The following is a 9,255-nucleotide window of genomic DNA, read 5'->3' as shown; positions in this document are numbered from 1 at the left end:
GATTCTGGTGTAGCTGGTCTGGTGGTCATCTGTGGTGACAAATTACTTTTTGCTGTATCTGACACTCATAAGAAGGTGGTACTGAACTTCTAAGTCTGTATATCAGGTTTATTGTGTGTTTGTTTTAAATGTGTCCATGGAACTACCAAAATGGTGGATCATTAATGGCTTAATTTTTCCTCTTCCCAGATTGATTTGCAATGGCATTGTGATACATACTACTCTTCCACTTACTTGCTGGTGAGTGGCTGTTAGTTATTTGCTACAAAGGTTAGATGCATTTATAAGAATTGCCCTCACTTTAGAGGTAGTGTTGAACACTTGCTAACAGCCAGAGCCCCTTCCAGAAAAGTAACTGCTTACTTAGTGATTGTCAGAAATATGACAAGAAGTGCTGAGTTTCAAGTTTTCCTGTAACTATTTATGGACGAAAAGAAAGTTTGCTTCTTCTAACATGTTGCTGTAGATTCTCAACTCTATAGCTTGCTGTAGACAGAGTCAAGTAACAGAAATAGTTTTGTTGGTGAGTTCCCCTGGAATCGGGAGTGATGTACTGATTATTATTTAGCTGGAAATTTTCCTTTGTAGGAAATGTCAGTCATAGTGTTGGGGTAAGAAGGTGTTGCTGCATTACATGTGTAAAACGTCTGACTTGTGTGGGGACCCTAAGTGCTTTCCTGGATTTTGTTTCAGAATCCATCAGGCTATTAGCTATCCTGTCATAGTGATTCAGAATAGAATGGGGGCTATGTGACTATTTTTTTTTTTAATTGTACAGCAGTAAGAGGTCTTTGATAGCCATGGGAAATTGTATTGTCTGTGTGAGAAGGAGCAGCAGACCTACAGCGTAGACTGTTGAGCCTCATGGGTACAAGTAACTCATAGCTATAGACCTTGGTGGACCAAAAATACTTCAAAGGCCAACTTGACAGAGAAAACTTGGCACTGAGCAGCCCAGCTCTCAGCTTAAATCAGTGCAGCTGGACCTTTATTTTTGGGCTACATTAATCTACTTTGTAGTGTTTTACAATTGCTTGTTCTTTTCTGGGCAAGAAAGGTAAAATATGTGGACAAAGTGATGCTTCAGAAGGGCAGGGAAACATGCCTTTCCAGAGTTTTGCTTTTACCAGCCTTATTGTAAGAATTGTGGTCATGTGAACTTCACAGCTGAGATCAAATGCTGCACCCTTTTCAGTGAATGGATGCTCACATGACTGAGGATGTGGAGTAAGGTTTTTCTTGCTGCTGTGATTTAGATAGCACGTGTATTGGTTCAGGTTGCTGGAGATTAAGGACAAAAAATTATCAAGCCTAGGAAATGGATGTGCAGGCATGCTGCTACTTCTAAGAAAAGGGGGAAGAAGAAGGTGTGGAAAGATGGAACTCTTAAGCATAATGCTGTTACACAGCTCCATTTGATTATGGCAGATATAAAGGTGTATTTTGTATACTTGGTAGTTAATGTTTTATGGGAGGATTACAGAATTAGACAAGAGTAAAGTTGATAGCTTGTTTATTTCCCATCTCACAAATGTATATGTAAACAGTCACACACAAAGGTACACAAGTCTGGGGTCAGTATCACAGGTATTTCATTTGCAAAGGCTGTAGAACAGGGAGCTGCTTTGGTGAAGTTGTGCGAAAGAAAAGCTCACGACGTGCAGAGAAGAGTGCTGTAGTTGCAAGGAGGAAAATGACAGCAGTCTTATGCAAAAAGAACAAGCAGCCTATATTTTTCCTAAAGCCACCAGCACTGCCAAAGCCATGGGATTTTAGTGATACATCTTGTTGTTAGGGGAACATGTGGGAGACACGGTGAGAAATGAAGTGTGGTGTCCATCCCAAGGCAGGGCAAGCTGTGACTGCTGTGTGGCCTCTCATGAGTCTGAAGCTTTGTGGCTGTGAATATAAAGGCAGGTGAAATGCTGCTGTTCTTGAGCATGCAGTTAGCAATCCTCCGATACTCCGCCGTCATCTGTGTAGCACTCCACAGAAAAATGCAGGGGTGTATCCTGGCTTCTGACGTGTCACATTTTTGACTGCCGCTTTGTACTAGCTCAGCTCTGAGAAGAGTTGCATTTAAAGATTGATTCCCTCCCCTGCACTGTCAAACTAAGTGAATATCACTGTCCTTCAGTGGGTTAAAATAATCTGAAAACTCTTTAAGTTAATTTCTACTGACCACCAAAGCCATTACTCTTTAACCCGTTACTTACCTGAAGACCTGATCCTACAGCTTTGTTTAGTCTGGAAGCCCTGGGAACAGGGACTTGGTACTGGGAAGCTGGTACAGGACATCGTCATTGAGACCTTATGATGGTACCCATGTGGTACCGCTACCCGTCAACAGCAGTTGGCAAGTCCTGCTGGCTTTAGTAAAACTTTGAGTAGCGGCAGGTACAGGCTGAGGCTCCAGCAGTTGAACAAGTGTGAACAGCTCAGTTCTTAAAACTTTAGGAGTTGCTGTACCACCATATTTGCAGTCCAAACAGGTGCTTGTGTGCCATAGCCCTCATTAGCAGGTACATGGCAAAACCTGTCATGGGAATTGATCTAGTATTTTGATTTCGTACAAAAATGGTTTGTACTAATTTTGATATTATCAAAAATTGAAGCATAGGCATTTTTCTAGTGTATACACTCACCTTTTCTTGCCACAGTTACTCCAAACTAGTAGTTCAAAATAGATTTTTTTTATTATTATTATTTTTATTTTATTTTTTTGGTCAGAGCAGAAGTGCAATTATTTAGCAGCCACTGGTTCTCTTCATTTTACTGGTAGCTTCACCAAATCATTCTTCTGATTTGTTCAAATGCTTTACGTTAAGTCTGTGTCTTAATTGTCCAAATGAAATTGGAGCAGATTTTACTCATTAAGAAACATGGCTGTTTTTCACAATGAGCTTCCTAAACAGCTACAGAAGGGGGAAAACAGCTACAATTAAAAACCCTTAAAAAAAAACCCAGGCCACCCCTGGATCAAATCTTGTCCTCTATATAATTCAATGCAGAAGTATTTTTCGTATTAGGTAGGTAGGTTCTACCCTGAAATCCAAAACGATTGGTACTGTTGAGACTCACGTCAGGAGCTTGCTTTTTTGTGTGTGAAAATCTTCCTTTCTGGGCATATAGAAGGTTCATTTCCAGAGGAGGAGGAATGGATACTGAAGTCTCAATGTCTCCTCTTATTCATGCACAGAATGGATTCTTCTTGTGAATCTGGTAAGACTCTGTTGTCCATTAAGCTCAGAAAGCTTGACAGAAGCTGGACTTGACCTGTTGTTCATATGCCAGAAAACCCCTTTATTATGAGTTTAGGTGACGACCTTGTGACTCTAAGTAATGTGTACACAGCTGCTTTCCGTCCTACACATGCTTTCTCCCTGATAATTTTAATTGACAGTACTATGAGTAACTCCGTTCAAAATCCACATGCCAGGGTGAAGGGAAATTCAGCGGTGTTTAGTCTGTCACCATTGTCTAACACAGGTACACGATGTTACGATTTAGTAACTTAGGAGATAACTTTCGAGTGTCTAATCATTTAAAAACAATGGAGGTTACACATCATTTGATACACAGTTTGTTCAGGAAATAATGGGTTTTGTGGTTCAAGAATTGGGAAGTAGTGCTGGCTAGAAAACAAAGGATGGCGTTTCTTGATGAAATCCTTTTCAGATTTACCAAGTGGTCTGTTGACGTGCCAGTGCATGGGTAGGTATGTTGAGCAAAGTGAGGTTGATTCTTACCTGTTCATCAATGCCACTGCTGTAACTGCTCCTGCTGTGTTATAACGTTTCCACCTCTTCAGCGTGACCAGCTTTTATACCTGATTTCAGTCTTGCATAGGGGATTGGATCCTAGCTCCAAATGTTTCTTGCAAGACTAGAATCCCAACTGAAGACACTTTTTAGGAAGAATACTGATGTGAGTAGAGAGAAATAAAGAACTTTTCATCGACAGGTACACCGTTTGGCCAGAGAAGTCTGGTTTGGCACTTAGGAGTTCTATAAAAAGTGTCTCTCTATAAATAATTTCTGTGCACTCGTCAGATGTGAAGTAAGATCTGGAAAAGATGGTAAATAACCTGATAATTTAAGGAATTTTATGTTTATTTACTGTTCAGAGTATTGCTACACAAGCAATTACTAGTAGCCAATGTTTGTGTGTTTTAGTGGGGATGGGCATTTTGTATGGCCTGTCACGGGTGCCGCACTTAAGCGTACATTGCCACTGTTGCCCCATTTCATTCAGCAGAATAGCTCCAGATTTATACTGGGGTGACTTCAGTGTAGGTGTCAAGTGTATAAAGCAGCATACTAATTAAAAACAGATTAAAAGATACAGCAAGGGAAAGTTTGAACACATCTAAATGTGTTTTCAGAATGGGGACAGAGAGGTATTGAACAGGGATCCAAAGAGGTTTTGGGGGAATCTCCGTCCTTGAGCACACAAGGATATATAGCACCTGGACAAGACCATGAGGAACCTGATGCTGCTTCACATTTGGTCCTGCTTTGAGTGGGGGGTGTGTGTTGTGGGCAGAATTGTCCTCGAGTCCCCTCCAGCCTCTCATTTCCTTCCCCCCCCCCCGCCCCTTTACTATGAAGGTCAGAAAATGGATCATTTCCATGCCAACAGATTTTCTTTCTGGCCAATCAAAACAAACACGCCACGGATACAGACAGGAGGGGGCAGACACTTAGGGTAAACACAGACATCACAATTGCCGCGTGTCACCAAGGGGTGCTGGCTGTGCCTTGCTGCCCCTGTCCGGACTGTGGGAATGCAGCAAGTGTGATTGAGCCCTGCGGATACTGTGATGTCCCAGGGAGTGCTGCCCTGCGCAGAGAAGTGTAACAGCCGCTCTCAGGCTTTGGATCACGGCTTAGAATTGAGAAGCAAGAACTGGGACAGTCCCTGAAAGGTGAGAACAAGCACATGGCTGTCTGTGTGTCCACGTGTCCGCATGTGTGCGTCTCTTGAGTGCACATCTGTGTCTCTGTGCGTGTGTGTGTTTGTGTGTCTGCATGGGTCTCTGTAACCACATTTCTGCGTCTGCATGAGCATCAGTGCACGTCTGTGTGTATGAGCATGTGTGTGTGCGTGCATCTATTTTGTGTCTGTGCATGTCATTGCGCAAGTGTGTCTGCCTGGCTTTGTGCCTGTGTGTGTCTGCGTGTGTGTGCCTGTGTACGTATGTGCACATCTGTGCATGTGTCTGTCATTGCACGTGTGCATATTAGTGTGTCTCCGCATCTGTGTGGGTCTGAGCATTCGTGTGTCTGTGTGCACGTGTCTCCATGTCTGTGAGCTCTGTGCATGCCTGTGTCTGTGTGTGTGTCAGCTTATGTTTGTGTCCGTGCATGGCTGCATGTGTCTGTGCATATGTGTGTGTATCTCTGTGAATGTGTCTCCCTGTGTGTCCATATCTACGTGTTTCTGTGTGTCTGAGACTGTGTGTGTCACCCTTTGTGCATGTCTGTGTCATTGTGCATCTGTCTCTGCTTGTCTGCGTGTGTGTGTGTGTGTGTGTGCATGTGTCTGAGTATCAGTGCATGCATCTGTGTGTGTGTCTGCAAGAGTGTGTATGCGCATGGCTTTGTGTGTTTCGGGGGTGTGTACGTGTCTCTGTGTACATGTCTGTGCATGCACAACTATGTGCCTGTGTGTGTGCATGTCTGACTGCATGTGTGTTTGTGTCGTGGGGGTGTGTGGGTGTCTCTCTGCAGGTGCACGCATCTGTGTGCGCCCTCTGTGTTTGTTCATGTCTGTGTGTGCACTTGCATGTCTGTGCATGTCAGTTTGTGCACAGGTTGATGTGTCTGTGTGTCCATCTCTGTGTGTGTGCATGTGTGGCTGCACATGCCTCTGTGGGTGTATCAGTGTGAGTGCCTGAGTGCCCATATATGTGTGTGGGTGTGAGTGTCGGGGGTGGGGGGGGGGGGTGTTTCTGCCTCTGTGAGTGTATGTATTAGTGAGTGTGTGTTCATCTCTGAGGGAGTGTCTGAGAGTCTGTGTGTGTGTGTGTGTGTGTGCCAGTGTGAATGTAAGTATGACTGCGAGTATGAGTGTCTGTGTATGAGTGTGTGTCTGCCTGTATGAAAGTGAGTGTACCTGTGTCTGTCTCTGTGACTGAGTGTGAGTGAGTGTATGAGTCTGAGTGTGTCAGCAAGTGTGAGTGTGTACTGTCTCTGTGAGCAGAAGTATCCACGTGAGTATGCGTGTGTCCCTGAGAGTGTGAGATTGTATCTGTCACTGTGAACGTGAATGTGTCTGCCTGTGTGAGTGTCTGTATGAATCTCTGTGTGATTGAGAGTATCACTGTGAGAGTTCCTGTTATGAGAGGGTGAATGTTGTCATGAGTGTGAGTGTGTCTAAGTGAGTGTCCGCTTGAGTATCAGTATGACTGCTGTGATGAGTGTGAGTATGAGTGAATGTGTGTCTGCTTGGGTGTGAGTGTGAGTATGAACATGAGTGTGTCTGCATGAGTGTCCATCTGAGTGACTGTCCGCATCAGTGAATGTGTGAGTTATCGTCATGAGTGTGACTGTGAGTGTCTGCATTAGTATGAGAGTGTGTCAGTTTCCGTTTGAGTGAGAGTATGAAAGAAAGTGTGTTTATCAGTATGTGTCTGTGTGAGTGTCTGTGAGTGTCCGTGTCTACGTGAGTATGCGTTACCGCCTGAGTGTGAGAGTGTATAAGTGTATGTCTGTGAGAGTGTGTCCAAATGAGTGTCCCTGTGAGTCTGAGTGATGGTGTGAGTATGTCTGAGTGCCCAAGTGCATGTCCTTGTGAGTATGAGTAAAAGCATGTCTGCGCCCGAGAATGTGTGTCTGTGTGAGTTTGAGTGAGTATCTGTGTGTCCACGTGTGAAAGAATGTCTGCATGAGTCTGAGTGTACGAGTGAGTGTGAGTGACTGTGTGAGTGTCTGTGAGTATCTGTGTGAGTATGAGAGTGAGTGTCCATGTGAGTCAATGACCATGAGTGTGTGCAAGTGTGAGTTACAGTGGGAATGTGAGTATGAGTGCAAGTGCCTGAGTGTGTGTGTCAGTGGGAGTGTACGAGTGAGTGTCCATGTGAGCGCAAGTGTCCATGAATGTCCATGTGAGTGACCATGTGAATGTCTGAGTGTGAGTGACTGAGTGTTGGTGTGAGTCTTTGGGTGAGTGGGTGGGAGTGTCCATGGGAGTGTCTGGGAATGTGAGTATGAGTGACAGTGTGAGTGTCTGAGTGGCTGTGGGTGTGTCTGTGAGTATGCGTGTGTCCATGTGAGTGTGAATGTGTGTGTCAGTGTGTCCATGTGTGAGTGTACTTGTGAGCATAAGTGTGAGAGTGTCCATATGAGTGTCTGAGTGTGTGTCTCCATATGAGTGTGCGAGTGTGAGTGGTTTGAGTATGAGTGTCTGTTTGAGCATCCATTTGAGTGTGAGTGTATGTGAGTGTCCATGAGTGTGAGTGTCCATGAGTGTGAGTGTCTGAGTGACCACGTGAGCGAGAGTATGTGTGTCTATGTTGGTGTGTTAGTGTCTGAGTGCGAGTTACGGTGTGAATGCGAGTGTCCGTCTGAGTGAGTATGACTATGAATGTGACTGTGTGTGAGCATGAATGTGAGTGTGAGTGTATCTGCATATGAGAGTGAATGTGAGTGTGTGAGTGTGTGTCTGTGTGTCAGTGGGACTGTATGAGTGAATGTAACAGTCTGTGACTGACTGTGAGTGTCTGTGAGACTCTTAAGTCTCTGTGTGCGTATAAGTGTCTGAATGAGTGACGGTGTGAGTGTGAGCATGAGTTTGCGTGAGTGTCGTGTGTGTCTGGGTGTGTGTCTGGGTGTCTGGGTGGGTGTCTGCCTGTCTGCCTGCCTGCATGGGGGGGCGTCTGGGTGTCTGTCTGGACGTCTGTCTGTGTGGGCGGGAGAGCGTCTGTCTGGGTGGGTGTCTGTCTGTCTGTCTGGGTGAGCGTCTGTCGGTCTGGGTGGGTGGGTGAGCGTCTGGCTGGCTGGGTGGGCGGGCGTCTGACTGTCTGTCTGGGTGGGCAAGCGTCTGGCTGTCTTGTCTCTCTGGGCGGGTGAGCGTCTGTCTGGGCGGGCGAGCATCTGTCTGCGTGTGTGTCTGTCTGACTGTCTGGGCGGGCGAGCGTCTGCGTGTCTGTCTGTCTGCGTGTCTGTCTGTCTGCGTGTCTGTCTGTCTGCGTGTCTGTCTGTCTGCGTGTCTGTCTGTCTGCGTGTCTGTCTGTGCAGGCGAGCGGGCGTCCGTCTGTCTGTCTGGGCGGATGAGCATCTGTCTCCGTGTCGGTCTGCGTGGGGGGGTGTCTGTCTGTCTGTCGGTCTGGGCGGGCGGGCGTCTGTCGGTCAGGGCAGGCGAGCGTGCGTCCGTCCGTCTGTCTGTCTGTTTGTCTGTCTGGGCGGGCGAGCGTGCGTCTGTCCGTCTGTCTGTCTGGGCGGGCGAGCGTCTGTCTGTCCGTCTGTCCGTCTGTCTGTCCGTCTGGGTGAGCGTGCGTCTCTCTGTCTGGGCGGACGAGCGTGCGTCCGTCCGTCTGTCCATCCATCTGTCCGTCCGTCTGTCCGGGCGAGCGTGCATCCGTCTGTTTGTCTGTTTGTCTGTCTGGGCGGGCGAGCGTCCGTCCGTCTGTCTGTCTGTCTGTGTGTCTGGGCGGGCGAGCGTACGTCTGTCTGTCTGTCTGTCGGTTTGTTTGTCTGTCTGGGCGGGCGAGCGTGCGTCTGTCTGTCTGTTTGTCTGTCTGGGCGGGAGAGCATGTGTCCGTCTGTCTGTTTGTCTGTCTGGCAGGCGAGCGTGCGTCCATCCATCTGTCTGTTTGTTTGTCTGGGCGGTAAGCGTGCGTCTGTCCGTCTGTCTGTCTGGGCGGGCGAGTGTGCGTCCATCCGTCTGTCTGTCTGGGCGGGCGAGCGTGTGTCCGTCCGTGTGTCTGTTTGTCTGTCTGGGCGGGCGAGCGTGCGTCCGTCTGTCTGTCTGTCTGGGTGGCTGAGCGTACGTCTGTCTGTCTGGGCGGACGAGCATGCGTCTGTCTGTCTGTCTGTCTGGGCAGGCGAGCGTGCATCTGTGGGTCTGTCTGGGCATGCGAGTGTCCGTCCGTCTGTCTGTTTGTTTGTCTGGGTGGGCAAGCGTGCGTCCGTCCGTCTGTCTGTCTGGGCGGGCGAGCGTGCGTCCATCCGTCTGTCTGTCTGGGCGGGCGAGCATCTGTCTGCGTGTGTCTGTCTGGGCGGGCGTGCGTGCGCCTGTCTCTCTGTCTGTCTG

This window comes from Streptopelia decaocto (genome assembly GCF_964273445.1).
Source record: "Streptopelia decaocto genome assembly, chromosome: 6".
Lineage (NCBI taxonomy): Eukaryota > Metazoa > Chordata > Aves > Columbiformes > Columbidae > Streptopelia > Streptopelia decaocto.
This window is presented reverse-complemented; position numbering follows the sequence as displayed.